This window comes from Lissotriton helveticus, chromosome 4_1 (genome assembly GCF_964261635.1).
Source record: "Lissotriton helveticus chromosome 4_1, aLisHel1.1, whole genome shotgun sequence".
Classification (NCBI taxonomy): Eukaryota; Metazoa; Chordata; class Amphibia; order Caudata; family Salamandridae; genus Lissotriton; species Lissotriton helveticus.
In genome coordinates this window covers 428,655,666-428,677,507 of record NC_136063.1, presented here as the reverse complement: position 1 = coordinate 428,677,507, position 21,842 = coordinate 428,655,666, and the positions used below count along the sequence as shown (strand labels likewise).

Sequence of the window (21,842 nt, the reverse complement as noted above, 5' to 3'; positions counted from 1 at the left end):
TTACCTGAGTCTGGCAAAAACAAAGTGTGCAGGCTTTCATATATGTTTTTTTCTTAATTGTCACCTATGTATTCTGAGCATACATCAGTACATTCGGAGACCATTCCTGGTTATTGTGTACACACGGATCACAGAAGAACAATAGATTCCATACACCGTGAGGAATGCATCGGCGTCTGGCAGATGTTCATCCTCGTGAATGGCTGGCCGGGAGCACTTATGTACAATTGGCGTCTTTTGTTACATGAACTTTGATATAACAGAGGGTGCCAGGAGGGAAGGTGCTGCAGTGATAGCCTTGGTTCTCATTAGTGTGGGGAAAGCAGAGCCGAAGGCACCAAACTTGACACAGTGAAGGCTTCAGTTTTCATAACAAATCCAACCAGAAATGCGACTCTGGGGATTGTGTTGAATCTCTGTCGCCCTGATTTGGTTGCTGGGAGACTGCAAAATATGTTTGCTTTGCAAAAAATATATTATTTCCTGCCATTCTTCTTCATACAAGAGCTTATGCATGTTAAAAGGAGATCCATTCTTTGGATTTCTGGAGTTTGGGGATGCTACATGTAGTAAAGGAAGATGCACAGTCCAACTGTGTAAGTAGGTAAATCCTTTATTGTAGATTCCTTCTAGGATAGATGAGTAGGAGAAGATAGGAAGTACAGATATAGCCCCACCAGGAGCAGGCTCCAAGCAGCTCAGCCTGAGTTGACTAACTGACACTGTGAGCCAGAGAGTCACCCAGGTATTCTATGATGTCATGTCATGTCATGGACATTCTATTCAGTGGAGAAGAGTAGAGAAGTAATTTACTACACATCCTCCTTCCTTGGGGAATGACAGCAGAATAGAGAGAAAGATAGGCAAGATACCTCAAATATAACATTTGCATGAAAGTACAATATGAGATACACAAATCTAATAATGTACAACATGAGGTATCATTAGCATGAGCAGAAATAGAATAAGATGCTAAATATTAGATGAACAAAAACACAATTACATGCCTCATCCCCCTCCCTTAGTGAAACAGCATGGTTGATGAACAAAGACCAATGCGGCAAAGAAAGGTGGTCACGCTCACAACCTCCCCAAACATGGGTACACCACAGGGCAAGCACCCTGGTAAACAAAGATGAACGTAGACACAGACCCTTGGGAGAGTAACAGGGGTAAACTTCACTCTAGATAACTGTAAGAATGTAAGTCCTATAACAGAAATTCACCAGATAAAAAACGCTCTGGAAAGAAACCAAAAGTTCCCCTGATGAGTTTATGCTGACACTAAAGATATGATAAAGCTCCTAACTCAAAGTCCCACAAACATGGAACCCTTGGCCGCGAATTCCAAGCAGGTAGACTTCAACCGGAGGATAGTGCCCAAATAATCTCCACGAAAAATAGAGAACAACGCAGGGTACTGACCTTCTAAATAATAAAACCTCCCCTAAATAGAGTAAACCCAGGATAGTGATCCCTGTAAAACGGAACCACCAAGAATTGAGAACAGCGCAGGGAACTAACCCTGTAGAAAAAACACAACCATCCCTAAATAGGGTAAACCGCAGGATAATCACCCTGGGAACTGAAATGAGCATTGACTACCCACAAACACCACCACCTCCCCAAAGTAGGGTACACCGCAGGATAATCACCCTGGGAACTGATATGGGCATTGACTACCCACAAACACCACCACCTCCCCAAAGTAGGGTACACCACAGGACATTTACACTGAGAACTGATATGGGCATTAACTACCCACAAACATTACCACCTCCCCAAAGTAGGGTACACCACAGGATATTTACGCTGGGAACCGATATGGGCATTGACTACCCACAAACACTACCACCTCCCCTAAGTAGGGTACAGCACAGGGAATTTACACTGGGAACCGATATGAGCATTGACTACCCACAAACACTACCATCTCCCCAAAGTAGGGTACACCACAGGAAATTTACACTGAGAACTGATATGGGCATTGACTACCCACAAACACTCAGACTAAATAAGGCCACAGACCATGCAAAAATACACTATATTCATGAGCTATAGAGAACGCTTGCTGTAAAAAACCAACTTAAATTAAAAACTGAATCTTTTGAGTGTGCACACACACAACTTCCCCAAAGAAGAGTACAAAACTTGGCTAACCACAAAGCATGGTAACTGATTGCCCCTAAAACCTACACAGATTAATGCATACGTCAATTTGTTGTCTGCGCAGTGACCACATCACTTGGATCGTAATACTTGCCCCTACCAGGATAAATCATATGCCAAACAGGAAATACATTAAGTCAACTTGCTCTTAGTCCCGGTAGAAGAGCTGCGGGTCCATGAATTATCCATTTCGGTGTCCAGGCAGTCACGACAGCTCCAGAAACGTTGTCCATGCGGGTCTATGCATTATCCATTCCGGTGTCCACACAGTCACGACAGCTCCAGAAACGTTGTCCTTGCCGAATAGGCAACACCAGGCAACTTCTCGTGGACTTTGAGAGGAGCATAGTGACCTCTTCAAAATTGGACCAACGTATTCCGCTTACATGCTGCAACAGTCGTTGACCATTACTCGCAATACTCACTTACTGAAGCAAAGCGGGTAATTTGTTGTCCGCAAAACTTTATTGTCAATGCGGCAATGGCAAAAGAAGTACACCGGAGTAAAGATCACCAAAAAGATGAAAACATCAAAGAGCAAAATGGCGGCACGCATCCCTGACGTTGTGCAGGGTGGCTCTCGGCTGAAGCGTGCACCAACACGTCCACCACAGTAATGTACTCACGGAGAAGACGGACCTCACTGAAGATGGATTGCAGGCATCATGAAACTGGTAAGGCTGCGCGTGTCGAGTGGATGCGCGAGGTGTGTGCTCGTGGCCTGTTTGAAAGTCAGCCGTTAAACTGCCGTAGAACAGATGAAACATCTTGAATGCCCCAATGATCAAAGAAAAATGCCTCACACACCAGTAAAACATAACTCTGGCCCCCGTCTTTGTATACATGCGCATCGGCTCACCAAAAATGCCACTCTTAACACAATAAGACACAGCGACAGCTGGCAAAGTACTCCCAGTCACTGAATAATACTTGAACAAATAAGCGCATGAGCTCACCAATATTGCCGCTTTTCCTAGACACTCTTGAGTTTATTCCAACGTTGTGGACTTGCAGACAGTAACAGGGCAACAACAGGCTCACTGACAAACACACAGGCAGAACTGAAGGACCAGTTGTCAATGTCGCTGTTGTTTTTTTCCAAAGAGGAAGACGCTGCCAAACTGTTTTCTGCACATAAAGATGATCAAATTTGTAGACAGTCAGTCCACACAACTTGCTGATGTAGCAGAACAATTCTCACGCAGGTTGAGGGCACAAATAAGCTTGTGGGAAATAGAAAACACCAAAGTCATGAAAAACACCCAGGGTGCAGGCTGTCCAGATAGTAAAGGACACTGGTGGGGCTAGCTGGGCGTTACCTTTTAGTTTCAATTGACGTTTTGAAAGTCCTTAGTTACTTGTCTTTTAGTTCCTTGGTTCTTTAGTTGTCCTTTCTCCTTAGTTCACGCATAGGTTCATCCTGTTCACAATCGTCGCTAAGTTGTAGTAAAGGAAGATGCACAGTCCAACTGTGTAAGTAGGTAAATCCTTTATTGTAGATTCCTTCTAGGATAGATGAGTAGGAGAAGATAGGAAGTACAGATATAGCCCCACCAGGAGCAGGCTCCAAGCAGCTCAGCCTGAGTTGACTAACTGACACTGTGAGCCAGAGAGTCACCAAGGCATTCTATGATGTCATGTCATGTCATGGACATTCTATTCATTGGAGAAGAGTAGAGAAGTAACACTACACTCTGATTCGTTTTTTCATTATGGTTTTTGGAGTCCCCTAAAGCTAAAACCTTTGCGGTGAATGTACATATTCGATTTCACATGAACATCTGTACTACTGAATGTCAAACCCAAGAAAATCAACATATAAGAATATTGTAAACAAAATATTGAGGGACGAAATATCGAAAAGTAAGTGGATATATCAGAAGTATAGATTCATTAGTCCTAACTTCACATCTACTTACCTTGAAAAAAAAAAAAAATATATATATATATATATATATATATATATATTTATATATATATATATATATTCACGCTCCAAGGTTGTCCACCTTATGAGTAGCACGCGAGCAGCAGCTTTATTTATGTGTAGGTGAGGACGGGGATCCGCTCGTAGACGCCGCTCCATAATGGATCTGCCCGACGCGTTTCGAAGCTCCATCTGCTTCTCTTCAGGGGCTTTAACGGAAGCGGTGTGCGCACCCGTTACACTTCTCCAATTTCATATAACTCACCCGCCAATGGGAGGCTCCAATGAGACTTCTGGGAAGTGTAGTGCGGAAAGCACACAATCAAGTCCTGTATGGACTCCACGAGTGGGCCCGTCCTCGATCCCATGTACGGCTGCTACTTCACTGCCGTGACCCCCACGTTAACGGGGTGGTGCATACTCTGCGGCTGGACTGCCGCATATAGATTCACGCTCCAAGGTTGTCCACCTTATGAGTAGCACGCGAGCAGCAGCTTTATTTATGTGTAGGTGAGGACGGGGATCCGCTCGTAGACGCCGCTCCGTAATGGATCTGCCCGACGCGTTTCGAAGCTCCATCTGCTTCTCTTCAGGGGCTTTAACGGAAGCTGTGTGCGCACCCGTTACACTTCTCCAATTTCATATAACTCACCCGCCAATGGGAGGCTCCAATGAGACTTCTGGGAAGTGTAGTGCGGAAAGCACACAATCAAGTCCTGTATGGACTCCACGAGTGGGCCCGTCCTCGATCCCATGTACGGCTGGCCTATTTCAAACACGCAACTGCCCATACCAACTAACGCTTTGGGGAAGGCGCACGCAGGCTCGGGTGCCACCCGCTACTTGGACAACCCCATGGAGCATAATATATATATATATATATATATATTACCAACTTACATATATGTGAGTTGGGTATTAAAAATCTATACTTATATTTGCATGCCTCAATATTCTGGATTTGCTATTCAGGGTGCACACCCATCAAATACACAAAAGGTGATGGAAAGATGCTTGCAATAAGTCTAATCACTGGCAATCACTAGGGGTAGCATTCCATTTCCAACCTATTGTTTGTTCACCAACGTGCCACCTTAGATTAGACCCAGCCACATGCAAATCAGTCTTGACCCTGCTACAGTGGCAACAATCCAACCTGAACTATTCATGTATAAACACCAACCTACATTGCTCTTGAATTACTGGGTCCTCAGTGCAGTGCCAGTCGCAGTGGAGTGAAGTGGAGTTGTGGATGGACTGGGTGCCATACAGTTCCTCAGCACATCTGACCTCACTAGTTGGCAAAAATACATTGTTAGTATCCAAGGAGACCATGTCTTTGTCCATTCCAGAAGGGCCTTTACCAGTTCTGGGTACTATGTGGTCTACAGATTTCGGGGCCAAACTCCAGTGGCCGGTTAACAAGTTTCTGCCATTGTATGGATAAATAATTTGTCTTCTATGTGGACAACATAGCAATGTTCAGTAACAGCTGGAAGGATTAGCATTTTCACCTAGGAGGGTTCTTTGGACCACTAAAAAGAGACAGTTATGAAAGATCATTTGTATGCACTACAGAGTGTCAGGAGGTGTTTGGCATGTTAAAGATATCCCAGAAGAAGAATCTGTATTTAAATGCTTCTGGCTTTAGTCAGCCCTCCAGAGTGTTTGCTAATGTGTCATACAAAGGAGTTGACATCTGTCTCAGCCGAATGAGACACGCCATGAGCATCTACTATCGTTGACTCGTGGCCATGGAACAAAGCTGGGCAGTGGTTGGGAGAATGCTCCACAATTCTTTAGGCATCAAAGTGCTCCTGTCTCTTTTCAAAATCCAGACAGACCAGAACTGCCTGAAATGGCTCTTGGTCATGGAAAGTAAAACCCAAAGCTATTGCGGTGCTTCTACTGTAAATGTTGAGCTTTATGTGGAGCACGACAGCACTGTCATATAGGAATGCTGATTGATATTGCCAGACCTTCGCTTACTTTTTTGATATGGAACTCTTGCAAAAGAATAAGCTCCAGTTGGTCTGATCTGTGAGTAGTATATCTTTGTGTTGAAAGTGTTTCATGGGTGATTTGCTGCGGCGTTCTGCCTCACATCTGTACAGTAGACCCTGTCTTTTCTTCCAGTTGGCTTTTTTACGGCATGTCTCAACCTAACTTTCAAAACGTTTTCTGCGAGTAGTTTCCAAGCATAAGACTCACAGAAGTCATGAGTAAGCACATCTTGGGAGAAATCATAGCTTGGCCTGGAGCATGGCAATTAGGGCCTGGTATTGAGGTGTATTTCACACCTGAACCTGAACTGAGATAAACTATTGAGAAAAAGATTGAGGAATTTGACCCTGTACATTTACAAGTACGACTAGAAGCCTTCAGTAGGAAAGTAGGATTTGCTTTAATGTTTACCCCCAAGTTTTGCCTGGTGCTATGCTGTTTCTGAATAGTCTGACTGGGTTCCTACTGATCAGGACCCCAGTCTCTGTGCTTTCTCCCCTAAATTGGTTATAGTGAGTTCCTAGGTACATCCCAGATTGGCTACTCATGTACCCTTATAAGTCAATAGTAAATGGTACTGAACTACCCAGATCATAGGTACACCAGGGATCCCCCATGGGCTGAAGCATGTATAATGCTACCAATGGGAGACCACTTGAACTATGAGTACAGGCCTGCCATTGCAGCCTGTGTGATCTGGTGCTAGCACCACTTACGACAGATATAGGTTTCCCTAAAATTTGAGGTCACTGCTCTTAAAACCTATAAGTCACCCCTGAGGTAGGCCTTTCAATCCTGAAGGCAGGGTGCTCAGTTCTAAGTGTGAGGGTGCCCCTGCATGAGCAGGACACCCCTACAACCTACAGAGTCCATTCACCCGGTGCATTAGCCATCTAACATATAGAGGGGCCAAGCATCAATACGCGATGACCATCTTTAGACTGACTGTAACAAACCCTGTCATGTTTGGAATCAAACATGTTGGAATCATACCCCCACACCAGGAGGTAAGATTCCATGCAGTGTAAAGCTCCTCCTGGAGGCCCTCAGTGCTCCCGGTACCAGTCCCCAGAACCGGACATCAAGCTAGGGCTGCTGCCGACCAGAGACATGTTTCCGCCCTCCTGCTGCTGAGCCAAGCTTGAGCAGGGGAAGGCAGTACAATAGATATCATGTCACAGGGAGGTACAACCACCTCCCCAACAGAGTATAGTGTTTTGGGGCAGGGTGGGGGCACTTGCCAGCGCCACTGAGACTGCTGGAAGGACACACATGGTGCCCTCCTTGCATACTCCAGTTCAAAGCAGTTCAGGGAGCCATTAGCTCCCGCTCTGGCATGAAACTGGACAAAGGACATGGGAGTATCCTTACCCCTGTTGAGCCCCGCCTCTGGGTTCCTGTGCTCCATACAGAAACCCTCCAAGGCCTGTGGGCATCCAAGACACCTGAAGGAATCTCCCTTGAAATGAAGGAGTCACTTCCCTTGCAGGCACCGCAACCAAGCTGAGCAGTCTGCTGCTCCTGGACTCCCATGGACTCCGAAAGGCTCAGCAACACAGGTGGTAGTTCTACAAATCCCTTGAAGCCTGCACTGTCTTCTCGCAAAGTTTGAGGTCAGTTTCCCTCGTTGGAACCGCAGGAACCAAACCACTGTGCACCAGGTCGACTTGCCGTTGCAAAGGCTTGTTGGCTTCCTTCCTCCAAGATCTTTGGGCTCCAAGTAGCCCTAACCTCAAGCATCTCCTGCGACCAAGATCTTCATCCTCACCGCATTGCTTGCACTGCGGGCCTGCATCTTTGGTGAGCTGCTCAAGGTCCTCCTGCAACTCCAGTGCCTCCGGCCTGTGGATCCTCTCAAGGGTCTTCTTTTGCTTCAGTGGGCTCACCTAATTGCTTGGGGCCTATTCTGACTCCCCTGTTTGTGGCGAGTCCCTTGGATCTTGTTGGTCCCAACATTGCACCTTTTTCGCTTGCCTTGATGGTAGCAGTTGCCAAGGCTTGTTGGTGTTCCCGACAGACACCAACCCCCAACTCTCGACAGCTGATGTGGGATGTTCGGGTTCTGGTCTTGCACAGTGTCACCTGGTCCACACAGCTGTAACTTCAAGGTCGCCGTCAACTCTCCTGCAGCCCGACATCAGTGGGCATTCATCTTCCGTGCCTCCTGGTCAACCCTGAGTGGCAATGGCTCTGTCCCCTATGCTTGCAGGTACGTCTCAACTTAAATTCCACCTTTGGGTTCCACCGGACACTTTCACCTTCTTCGCCAGCGGCATCTTCCTGAAGTCCCCCATTGAGTGTGATGGCGGTTTCTGACGCCACTTTGCACCTATTCACCCGGCTTCACTGGTGTAGGTATCCTGGTTCCTAGGGTATCCATGGGTGGGGTGGGGTGGCTCTCCAACCTTCTGTCTTTCACTGGGTTTCTTTAGGGCCCACTGGGAAGGGTCCTTTGTCTTTAAAATTGCAACAGCGACTTACCTATTGACTTAAATTGAGCACGCGGTCACGTTCCCACTCTTCCCACGGCCTTCGTGTGGTTCCTCGTTACTTACCTTGGGTGGTTCCTTGGATCCCCAGCCCTTCTACATCTTCTGGGTATAGTCTTGACTTGGGTCGTGGCTCACATCCCACTATTTTAGTATATGGTTTGGTTCCCCCCCCCCCCCGCCGTCCCCCGCCGGTGACCACTGTGTATACCGTGCTACTTACCTGTTTTCCTTGCAAAGTATTGTGTACATCTCCGGGTAGGAGATATCTGTACATGTTAGTGAGTGTCTTATAATAAATACATATTTTCTAAATACTTTGTGTGGTTCTGTTTTACTTACTTTATAGCAATAAGATTATGTTCTGGTAAAACAAGCTGCTTTACACTCCTTCTGGACTAAGCCTGAAAGTTGCTTTCCACAGCTACCACTTAGAGAGCTTTCTACGGTTGTCTAAGACCACTAAAATCACACAAAGGGTCGCCGGGATTAGTGCTGGGTGCTACACTTACTTAAGTGAGCAACATATACTGAGCCAGCTCCTACATCTTCTATTAAAACAAAGTGCTGGAACTGAAAATAGAGCCCTATTTAAGAAATAATGGGTATCTCTACAAGTCCATTGGAGTCTCTAGAGGTGACTGCGACCCTGGGGAGAAGTACAGCCATAATCCCTGCTCAGTCCCAAAAGGCAGAATCTAAACCTCCCTCTCAAGCTGGCAACCAGATTTAACTGAATCATGCCCTGCTTCTCTGTGGTGCTTTCCAAGTACTATTGGTAAATTTAAAAAGGTTTGCTTAAATAATTCCCTAAAGAATATAATGCATCATTAGACCGTTGCACGCATGATAGAGATTTAAAAAGAATTAGAGGTTTAATATGTTCAGTTGAATTTTTACAACACCCATATCCTGCATCAAGTAGACTTGTCAGATTAGTGAGAGCAGTGGTGCTGGAACAATTTTCACAGTGGGGATGCAGCCATGAATGTTACATCACTGAAGTCATAGGTTTTTAAAAAAAATTGAGTTTCACACAAAGAACAAGTGTAGCAAAAGTATTCAGAAGGAGAGTGGTTAGGGTGTATGTGGTATGCAGCTGGTGGCGCTTTGTGGAGCACACGGTCACAAATATATTTCTAAAGCATGGTATAGTAACGCAGTGCCATTGACAGACAGCAGGTTTTCCATTGGAAATGACCACTGAAATTGCTCCGATATACAGTTTTACTGATAAAAAAGCACACAAACGATAATGTGTGGAAGTATATCATGATTTATTTTAATCCTATTTGTGCTTTGCGAACTGCTCATATATTCTAATACGTTTGTATTGTTCATTTACATTTTATTATGTGTATAAAAAAATGACATCCTACACCCTTTTCTGCACACTCACTGTACCCCTGCAAGATTGCTACATAGTTCACTTCACAAAATCGTCTGTCATTTTGCAGTCATTGAAAAGAAACACCAATCTCCTTTTTAAAAGAATAAACAACTATTTACCAGAAGATATTGCCTGGTATTTGGCCTCTCTCTTTGAAGCACAACAAATTTGATCAGATATAAACAAATTTTAAATGCATATTTATTGCTCATTGACCTTCTAAACTCCAGCCATGACCGAACTGGCCATATCAGGTATCGGGCATTTCCGTAGGTGGCTGGAGAGAGGATTAATCTGCCGGCTGCAAAGGACGTGTACCATAGAGATCACAGAACAGTATTTTATGTGCATAGCTTAGTGCAGTGGTTTCCAAACTTTTTTGACCCGCGGCTCCTTTGACATAATTGGTGGTTGGCCGTGGCTCCCCATCATGTCAATTATTTTCAGGGAGGGGTGATGTAAGCCTGACCACAGGTGCTGGAATGTACAGTGATTAAGAAGGAGATGTAATAAATGAGAAAATGTTATGTCACTTGGCTGCTTTTGGTATTGAGGCTTACTGGTGTTGGGGTCAAACACATACCGTTGACGTGAATGGTAAGGTAAACACATGTGTAATCAGGGGAAGAAGAGATAAGTAAAATGAAGAAAATCGGCCTGGTGGCATTTGCTGTGCTCACCTCATGGTAGGTTTTCTGAGATAACTGTGTGACATTAACAGAGACTAGCAACTTTCTTCAGTAAACCTTTCAGTGCACCAGTCAAGATTAGGAGACCTACTCACTCTTTCCTTTACTGCTGAGGTCTCTGCGCAGCTCAAGGCTCTGTAACCACTTGTACTCTTTAGGGTTTTTTTTATAGCAAGATGGCAATCTATTTTTGTTTAGACAGCACCGTTCTGTCCAACCAAGGGAATGTGGTGTCCAGATTTGCAAAAATATTTATTTTAAGCTGTGGCTCCTGTTTCATTACCGGCAGCAGGGAATCCATACAAATGTTACTGGGTAAATAAAACCTGACATTTCTTTTTAGGGCATTACACAATATTTGTGGATATGTTGTCAATACAGGTTTTAAAAACATAGTAGTGCCACCTGGTGCCAAGGAGTACCCCCTTTCCCTCTCACCCTGCATATTTTACACACATTTTGTTTAAACACTGAAAGCACTGAAATGGTAAACCCACTGTGACTACTACCATGATCAATAGCCCATGATCAACAAACAGCCTTTCCTATTTTACTGTATGCAAAGTCTGCGCTTTGTCATTGTCATGGAAAGGCTCATTCTTGGAAGGTAGATATGTCACAATGAATCTGTGCCTGTGCTATGTAAGAAATCAGTCCTGTTTAACGATTGAAGTAATTTTGGCAGGACATTTATTGTATGTGTATAACAGTGGCACCTGGTTGTAATAAACAAGATTTGAGTATTATTTAGCGGCAGCCCAACATTCAATAGGTTTTCAAGAACTCCGAAATGACTTGGAAAAATCCATGTGTATAGATAAGCCCATTTTAATAGATGTGTGGGTGTTTTAAACATGCGTGTGTCCACTGCATTTCACTGCTTTGTTTTACAGTATGCATTGCGTGGTGCACATTTTGAAATAATGGAACACAAGCAGTTTGGATTCTTAACATTGGAAAATTTGGCAAGCCAAATGAGAACATGGCATTTTCAGTGGAAGGAAAGATTATAATGCACATTGCACAGTTCGCCAGAAATCTTAAACACCCCCCAAAAACTCCAGAAACACTCTCGGCTGGTCGTAATTTGACCTGTTCACTTCACAAGATCATGTTTACCTGTATTTCCGACTTTAAGAGTGGCTGACGGCAGCAATCACACTCCTCGGCAGCACTGTCCTGATTGTTGCGTCACGCGCTGGTTCAAACCATTCCAGACGCTGACCGGTGCGACTTCTCTAACTCCCCCTTATGACATTCCCACATGGGGAACCCGGGGCTTCCAAATGCACATTACAAAAAATTTAAGTGCATGTCTTTATAACGGAGCCGTATTAAGAAAAGAAAGACTCGCAGGTTAAACAAATGCAAGGCAGTCGTACAGTACTAGGGCAGAACCTTTCTCACGTTCCCAAGAAGTGCGCAGCGCCCCTGGTGAGTTCTGATGACGCACTTGGGTGCCGCGGCGCAGTTTGGGAACTACTGGCTTAGTGAGTTACTGCCTTTGTCATAGAGACACTTTTGCTACTGTTCAGTTCATAAATTACAATCATAATCTAGTACAGTGAGTTATGAAGTGTCAACGGTGAGCTGCATGGCAATCTACATGGTACAGGATGTATTTTTCTGAGTTTTTCATTATCCTAATGATGCTAAAAAGGGGTTGTTTGGTTAGAAATACATTTCTTTTAGTAAAGCCAACCCTAACCACTGTGTTACTTTGTGAATCCTGAGTTTGGCTTCTCCAGACAAAGCACTCTTAAAGAATGCCTAGCAGTATGGATAACATGAATCCTACACCTTGAGTCCCCTTTGTCTTATGTAACATTTTCTATACACTGATTTACACACATAATTCATTGTCTCTGTATTTGTGTGTGATGTAAAGTACTCCGACACCCTGGACTGGTATGAGAGGCGCTATTAAATTAAATATATGAGAGAGGGTCTATGATTTCCACACATAATTAATTGTCTCTGTATTTGTGTGTGATGTAAAGTGCTCCAACACCCTAGACTGGTATGAGAGGCGCTATTAAATTAAATATATGAGAGAGGGTCTATGGAGTGATGAGGGGCACTGGTGTAGGGTGATAGCGAGTGAATCATTGAAGGGCCACAGCAAAGTTTGTGGTATTCAGGTGCACTGTAAGGTCATCATTCACTAGGCTTTAAAAGCTAATACAATTAAATATATAATGGAAAATGTGTTGTAGAATGCAACATTTTTGCCCACATTTTCTTTACTGGACCCTCCCCCCCCCCTCCCAAAAAAAACTCCTGTAGTGGTCAGGCTCGCTCGCTGCACTCACTATGCACCGTACGGGGGCTGGTCTGACAACATTTTCCAAGGCTGCTTTGTGTTCCCAGCCTGGCCCAGACTCTAGAATGGTTATTTTGGGGTTGCTGCAGCACCACTAGCACCACTACTTCGAGCGCCTATGTGTGGGAGTGGTCTAACATGCCAACACAGATTTAGAAGAAATTATCAATCGCAGGTCCTTCAAGCTGGGTTGGGCTGCTGGCAAAATGTGACTAGAGATTCATTCATCCCCCCAGGCCGAAGTAGTCCATTCCAGTGGCTTCAGATCACAATGGTGAGCTTATTCCATTCTGTTATTTTGTGAATGAGTTTTAGGCATTTGCACTGCTCTGGCTCTCTGTTCTTTGCCAGACATAAAGTGTTGCTGTAGGTCGATTTCATAACCCTTTGAGTCACAGACTCAGATTGTATCTGCAGCATACCTCAAAATGATAGAGTCCTACACGCTACTCATCCTAATGCAGACGTTGCCAAATCCCACAGCTTGCAGGAAATGTTCTGGTAGACACTGGTACCTGCGTGCCCTTGGTAAGGCAAGTTAGTTTGGGGCTGTTAGCTCCCACTGCTAAGGGGTCTAGTAGCTGCGTTCTTACACAGCTGCATCTGTTTCCGTTCTATTTTGTAAGCCTGTGATCCCGTTCAAAGAGTGAACCAGGCATCTGTGCAGGACTTTACAGAAGCAGGGTACCAAACCTTTAGTGTTGTGTTAAAAGTAATCTATGCCACCATAACCTATGCCACATTTGCTCTTGGAACTGCCTCTTAGAAAACATCAAGCGGGATTTATGAGAGTGCCATCTGCGTGCTGAATTTGACACAGGTTCACAGCTGGAGACGGAGTTCATTAAAACGCAAGTTAAGTTTGTCTGCGGCATTTTACACGCAGCCACAAAATCCGTGTTTAACCTGTGCTGTGTCAGCCGAGTGATGTTAGTTAGCTGACAGGAAATGTGCATGCCATGTTGCAAGGCATTTAAAGTTACTCTGCAGCCTGGCAGAGATTTAGGTATATTTGCTTCATTTGAAAGAAGCAATGGCCACAGTAATATCAAGGGGTGTCACATGCACAAAAAAATAATGTTGAACTCTTAAAACATTTTCACCACCTAAGTGAGACCTGCACATGAATATAGGTTAGGTGGAAGTCTATGCATGCAAAGTCTAATCCTGATTGGAAAAGTGAGGAGAGGCACGGAGAGGCACCCCCTTCAGTGCGCTTACAGGTATTGAAGTTATGCTAAATATGCAGATGTATTCTCAGTTGCAATAACTAGAGAGTGCTCAGAATACTGTTAGGAGAGTGGTCTATACAATTTTCCCCCACATTTCCCTGAACATCAGACCTTACACCTGAATAAACCAGGTGTAAGGAGGGTAGGATATGTTTGAATGTGTGTGGAATACAACTCACATTTTTCAAGAATGTGTGAGGAAAAATAATTTATATTTTTGAGCCATTCAGAAATATCCTAACCCTAGGTATGGATGTTTCTCACATGTAGCAGCTGCCTGCTGTGACATGCAGGTACCTTGACCTGAATCAAGTACCTGCACTGGGTAACTGTGTTTCTATGTACTGGAGCTGTACAGGTGAATACTCGTTCTGATCCCTGCATGCAATTTGTAAAAGGAACTGCTCAGTCACATCATATACTTTGTGGGGCTCTGAAAGAGGCATTCAAATTGATCCATTCAAGGCCACTTATGGTACGTGTTAACATATTTTATATTATTATACCAGTACAGACGTCTTAAGACATACTTATTGAGCTTAAGAACGTATTGTCCATGGTTAGGGCCATACGCATGAACTATAATCTCAATCAGAGTTTATTGTTGTGTTGTAAGCCAAAAGGGATTTTCACCTCTTCCACCTCTTTTCCTGTAGGTCCCCTTGGCCCTTCAATCTTTGTAGTAAATTGTGGGCATTGGTAGCAGGTGGAATATGCAGGGGGTCTCAGAGACCCTGGGTGGGCATTGGAGCAGGAGGAATGCGCTGGGGGTCTCGGAGACCCTGGGTGGGCATTGGAGCAAGAGGAATGTGCTGGGAGTCTCAGAGACCCTGGGTGGGCATTGGAGCAAGAGGAATGTGCTGGGGGTCTCAGAGACCCTGGGTGGGCATTGGAGCAAGAGGAATGCGCAGGGGGTCTCAGAGACCCTGGGTGGTAATTGGAGCAGGAGGAATGTGCAGGGGGTCTCAGAGACCCTGGGTGGGCATTGGAGCAAGAGGAATGTGCTGGGGGTCTCAGAGACCCTGGGTGGGCATTGGAGCAGGAGGAATGTGCAGGGGGTCTCGGAGACCCTGGATGGGCATTGGAGCAAGAGGAATGTGCTGGGGGTCTCAGAGACCCTAGGTGGGCATTGGAGCAGGAGGAATGTGCAGGGGGTCTCAGAGACCCTGGGTGGGCATTGGAGCAGGAGGAATGTGCAGGGGGTCTCAGAGACCCTGGGTGGGCATTGGAGCAGGAGGAATGTGCAGGGGGTCTCAGAGACCCTGGGTGGGCATTGGAGCAAGAGGAATGTGCAGGGGGTCTCGGAGACCCTGGGTGGCCATTGGAGCAGGAGGAATGTGCAGGGGGTCTCAGAGACCCTGGGTGGGCATTGGAGCAAGAGGAATGTGCAGGGGGTCTCGGAGACCCTGGGTGGGCATTGGAGCAGGAGGAATGCGCTGGGGGTCTCGGAGACCCTGGGTGGGCATTGGAGCAAGAGGAATGTGCAGGGGGTCTCAGAGACCCTGGGTGGGCATTGGAGCAGGAGGAACGTGCAGGGGGCCTCAGAGACCCTGGGTGGGCATTGGAGCAGGAGGAATGTACAGGAGGACTCAGAGACCCTGGGTGGGCATTGGAGCAGGAGGAATGTGCAGGGGGTCTCAGAGACCCTGGGTGGTAATTGGAGCAGGAGGAATGTGCAGGGGGTCTCAGAGACCCTGGGTGGGCATTGGAGCAGGAGGAATGCGCAGGGGGTCTCAGAGACCCTGGGTGGGCATTGGAGCAAGAGGAATGTGCTGGGGGTCTCAGAGACCCTGGGTGGGCATTGGAGCAGGAGGAATGTGCAGGGGGTCTCAGAGACCCTGGGTGGGCATTGGAGCAAGAGGATTGTGCAGGGGGTCTCAGAGACCCTGGGTGGGCATTGGAGCAAGAGGAATGTGCAGGAGGTCTCAGAGACCATGGGTGGGCATTGGAGCAAGAGGAATGTGCAGGAGGTCTCAGAGACCCTGGGTGGGCATTGGAGCAGGAGGAATGTGCAGGGGGTCTCAGAGACCCTGGGTGGGCATTGGAGCAAGAGGAATGTGCAGGAGGTCTCAGAGACCCTGGGTGGGCATTGGAGCAAGAGGAATGTGCAGGGGGTCTCAGAGACCCTGGGTGGGCATTGGAGCAAGAGGAATGTGCAGGAGGTCTCAGAGACCCTGGGTGGGCATTGTAGCAGGAGGAATGTGCTGGGGGTCTCAGAGACCCTGGGTGGGCATTGGAGCAGGAGGAATGTGCAGGGGGTCTCAGAGACCCTGGGTGGGCATTGGAGCAAGAGGAATGTGCAGGAGGTCTCAGAGACCCTGGGTGGGCATTGGAGCAGGAGGAATGTGCAGGGGGTCTCAGAGACCCTGGGTGGGCATTGGAGCAGGAGGAATGTGCAGGGGGTCTCAGAGACCCTGGGTGGGCATTGGAGCAGGAGGAATGTGCAGGGGGTCTCAGAGACCCTGGGTGGGCATTGGAGCAAGAGGAATGTGCAGGAGGTCTCAGAGACCCTGGGTGGGCATTGGAGCAGGAGGAATGTGCAGGGGGTCTCAGAGACCCTGGGTGGGCATTGGAGCAGGAGGAATGTGCAGGGGGTCTCAGAGACCCTGGGTGGGCATTGGAGCAAGAGGAATGTGCTGGGGGTCTCAGAGACCCTGGGTGGGCATTGGAGCAGGAGGAATGTGCTGGGGGTCTTAGAGACCCTGGGTGGGCATTGGAGCAGGAGGAATGTGCAGGAGGTCTCAGAGACCCTGGGTGGGCATGGGAGCAGGAGGAATGTGCAGGGGGTCTCAGAGACCCTGGGTGGGCATTGGAGCAAGTGGAATGTGCTGGGGGTCTCAGAGACCCTGGGTGGGCATTGGAGCAAGAGGAATGTGCAGGGGGTCTCAGAGACCCTGGGTGGGCATTGTAGCAGGAGGAATGTGCAGGGGGTCTCAGAGACCCTGGGTGGGCATTGGAGCAAGAGGAATGTGCAGGGGGTCTCAGAGACCCTGGGTGGGCATTGGAGCAGGAGGAATGTGCAGGGGGTCTCAGAGACCCTGGGTGGGCATTGGAGCAGGAGGAATGCGCTGGGGGTCTCAGAGACCCTGGGTGGGCATTGGAGCAGGAGGAACGTGCAGGGGGTCTCAGAGACCCTGGGTGGGCATTGGAGCAGGAGGAATGTGCAGGGGGTCTCAGAGACCCTGGGTGGGCATTGTAGCAGGAGGAATGTGCAGGGGGTCTCAGAGACCCTGGGTGGGCATTGGAGCAAGAGGAATGTGCAGGGGGTCTCAGAGACCCTGGGTGGGCATTGGAGCAGGAGGAATGTGCAGGGGGTCTCAGAGACCCTGGGTGGGCATTGGAGCAGGAGGAATGTGCAGGGGGTCTCAGAGACCCTGGGTGGGCATTGTAGCAGGGAATGTGCAGGGGGTCTCAGAGACCCTGGGTGGACATTGGAGCAGGAGGAATGTGCAGGAGGTCCCAGAGACCCTGGGTGGGCATTGGAGCAGGAGGAGTGTGCAGGGGGTCTCGGAGACCCTGGGTGGGCATTGGAGCAGGAGGAATGTGCAGGGGGTCTCGGAGACCCTGGGTGGGCATTGGAGCAGGAGGAATGTGCAGGGGGTCTCAGAGACCCTGGGTGGGCATTGGAGCAAGAGGAATGTGCAGGGGGGTCTCAGAGACCCTGGGTGGGCATTGGAGCAGGAGGAATGTGCAGGGGGTCTCAGAGACCCTGGGTGGGCATTGGAGCAAGAGGAATGTGCAGGGGGTCTCAGAGACCCTGGGTGGGCATTGGAGCAGGAGGAATGTGCAGGGGGTCTCAGAGACCCTGGGTGGTAATTGGAGAAGGAGGAATGTGCAGGGGGTCTCAGAGACCCTGGGTGGGCATTGGAGCAGGAGGAATGCGCAGGGGGTCTCAGAGACCCTGGGTGGGCATTGGAGCAGGAGGAATGTGCAGGGGGTCTCAGAGACCCTGGGTGGGCATTGGAGCAAGAGGAATGTGCTGGGGGTCTCAGAGACCCTGGGTGGCCATTGGAGCAGGAGGAATGTGCAGGGGGTCTCAGAGACCCTGGGTGGGCATTGGAGCAAGAGGAATGTGCAGGGGGTCTCAGAGACCCTGGGTGGGCATTGGAGCAAGAGGAATGTGCTGGGGGTCTCAGAGACCCTGGGTGGGCATTGGAGCAGGAGGAATGTGCAGGGGGTCTCAGAGACCCTGGGTGGGCATTGGAGCAGGAGGAATGTACAGGGGGTCTCAGAGACCCTGGGTGGGCATTGGAGCAAGAGGAATGTGCAGGAGGTCTCAGAGACCCTGGGTGGGCATTGGAGCAAGAGGAATGTGCTGGGGGTCTCAGAGACCCTGGGTGGGCATTGGAGCAGGAGGAATGTGCAGGGGGTCTCAGAGACCCTGGGTGGGCATTGGAGCAGGAGGAATGTGAAGGGGGTCTCAGAGACCCTGGGTGGGCATTGGAGCAAGAGGAATGTGCAGCAGGTCTCAGAGACCCTGGGTGGGCATTGGAGCAGGAGGAATGTGCAGGGGGTCTCAGAGACCCTGGGTGGGCATTGTAGCAGGAGGAATGTGCTGGGGGTCTCAGAGACCCTGGGTGGGCATTGGAGCAGGAGGAATGTGCAGGGGGTCTCAGAGACCCTGGGTGGGCATTGGAGCAAGAGGAATGTGCAGGAGGTCTCAGAGACCCTGGGTGGTAATTGGAGCAGGAGGAATGTGCAGGGGGTCTCAGAGACCCTGGGTGGGCATTGGAGCAAGAGGAATGTGCTGGGGGTCTCAGAGACCCTGGGTGGGCATTGGAGCAGGAGGAATGTGCAGGGGGTCTCGGAGACCCTGGGTGGGCATTGGAGCAGGAGGAATGTGCAGGGGGTCTCAGAGACCCTGGGTGGGCATTGGAGCAAGATGAATGTGCAGGAGGTCTCAGAGACCCTTGGTGGTAATTGGAGCAGGAGGAATGTGCAGGGGGTCTCAGAGACCCTGGGTGGGCATTGGAGCAGGAGGAATGTGCAGGGGGTCTCAGAGACCCTGGGTGGGCATTGGAGCAGGAGGAATGTGCAGGGGGTCTCAGAGACCCTGGGTGGGCATTGGAGCAGGAGGAATGTGCAGGGTGTCTCAGAGACCCTGGGTGGGCATTGGAGCAGGAGGAATGTGCAGGGGGTCTCAGAGACCCTGGGTGGGCATTGGAGCAGGAGGAATGCGCTGGGGGTCTCAGAGACCCTGGGTGGGCATTGGAGCAGGAGGAACGTGCAGGGGTCTCAGAGACCCTGGGTGGGCATTGGAGCAGGAGGAATGTGCAGGGGGTCTCAGAGACCCTGGGTGGGCATTGTAGCAGGAGGAATGTGCAGGGGGTCTCAGAGACCCTGGGTGGGCATTGGAGCAAGAGGAATGTGCAGGGGGTCTCAGAGACCCTGGGTGGGCATTGGAGCAAGAGGAACGTGCTGGGGGTCTCAGAGACCCTGGGTGGACATTGGAGCAGGAGGAATGTGCAGGGGGTCTCAGAGACCCTGGGTGGGCATTGGAGCAGGAGGAATGTGCAGGGGGTCTCAGAGACCATGGGTGGGCATTGGAGCAGGAGGAATGTGCAGGGGGTCTCAGAGACCCTGGGTGGGCATTGGAGCAGGAGGAATGTGCAGGGGGTCTCAGAGACCCTGGGTGGGCATTGGAGCAGGAGGAATGTGCAGGGGGTCTCAGAGACCCTGGGTGGGCATTGGAGCAAGAGGAATGTGCTGGGGGTCTCAGAGACCCTGGGTGGGCATTGGAGCAAGAGGAATGTGCAGGAGGTCTCAGAGACCCTGGGTGGGCATTGGACCAGGAGGAATGTGCAGGGGGTCTCAGAGACCCTGGGTGGGCATTGGAGCAAGAGGAATGTGCAGGAGGTCTCAGAGACCCTGGGTGGGCATTGGAGCAGGAGGAATGTGCAGGGGGTCTCAGAGACCCTGGGTGGGCATTGGAGCAGGAGGAATGTGCAGGGGGTCTCAGAGACCCTGGGTGGGCATTGGAGCAAGAGGAATGTGCAGGAGGTCTCAGAGACCCTGGGTGGGCATTAGAGCAGGAGGAATGTGCAGGGGGTCTCAGAGACCCTGGGTGGGCATTGGAGCAGGAGGAATGTACAGGAGGTCTCAGAGACCCTGAAGGGGCATTGGAGCAGGAGGAATGTGCAGGGGGTCTCAGAGACCCTGGGTGGGCATTGGAGCAGGAGGAATGTGCAGGGGGTCTCAGAGACCCTGGGTGGGCATTGGAGCAAGAGGAATGTGCTGGGGGTCTCAGAGACCCTGGGTGGGCATTGGAGCAAGAGGAATGTGCAGGGGGTCTCAGAGACCCTGGGTGGGCATTGTAGCAAGAGGAATGTGCTGGGGGTCTCAGAGACCCTGGGTGGGCATTGGAGCAGGAGGAATGTGCAGGGGGTCTCAGAGACCCTGGGTGGGCATTGGAGCAAGAGGAATGTGCTGGGGGTCTCAGAGACCCTTGGTGGTAATTGGAGCAGGAGGAATGTGCAGGGGGTCTCAGAGACCCTGGGTGGGCATTGGAGCAGGAGGAATGTGCAGGGGGTCTCAGAGACCCTGGGTGGGCATTGGAGCAAGAGGAATGTGCAGGGGGTCTCAGAGACCCTGGGTGGGCATTGGAGCAGGAGGAATGTGCAGGGGGTCTCAGAGACCCTGGGTGGGCATTGGAGGAGGAGGAATGTGCAGGGGCTCTCAGAGACCCTGGGTGGGCATTGGAGCAGGAGGAATGCGCTGGGGGTCTCAGAGACCCTGGGTGGGCATTGGAGCAGGAATGTGCAGGGGGTCTCAGAGACCCTGGGTGGGCATTGTAGCAGGAGGAATGTGCAGGGGGTCTCAGAGACCCTGGGTGGGCATTGGAGCAGGAGGAATGCGCAGGGGGTCTCAGAGACCCTGGGTGGGCATTGGAGCAGGAGGAATGTGCAGGGGGTCTCAGAGACCCTGGGTGGGCATTGGAGCAAGAGGAATGTGCAGGAGGTCTCAGAGACCCTGGGTGGGCATTGGAGCAAGAGGGATGTGCTGGGGGTCTCAGAGACCTTTGGTGGTAATTGGAGCAGGAGGAATGTGCAGGGGGTCTCAGAGACCCTGGGTGGGCATTGGAGCAGGAGGAATGTGCAGGGGGTCTCAGAGACCCTGGGTGGGCATTGGAGCAAGAGGAATGTGCAGGAGGTCTCAGAGACCCTGGGTGGGCATTGGAGCAGGAGGAATGTGCAGGGGGTCTCAGAGACCCTGGGTGGGCATTGGAGCAGGAGGAATGTGCAGGGGGTCTCAGAGACCCTGGGTGGGCATTGGAGCAGGAGGAATGCGCTGGGGGTCTCAGAGACCCTGGGTGGGCATTGGAGCAGGAATGTGCAGGGGGTCTCAGAGACCCTGGGTGGGCATTGGAGCAGGAGGAATGTGCAGGGGGTCTCAGAGACCCTGGGTGGGCATTGGAGCAGGCGGAATGTCCAGGAGGGCTACATCATGTGGAAGGGGTCAGCATCGCGACCACTCCGGCCCGTCCAGAAACTCTTGTGGAGTTATTTCTTTATGGACCCTCACTTTGGGCTCTGAGTAGTCAAGGAATACAAACATTTTGTAGTTACAAATTGTTATTCAACACTAACCTCGGCATTTGAAAATAACAAGCGAGGATGGTA

General features: G+C 49.6%; 1 protein-coding gene across 1 annotated transcript in view; it reads left to right on the top strand.

The window, feature by feature from the left end:
* The window catches only part of LAPTM4B (lysosomal protein transmembrane 4 beta), a 452,106-nt gene that overhangs the window by 125,588 nt on the left and 304,676 nt on the right, over positions 1-21,842 (top strand). The window lies entirely within an intron of this gene.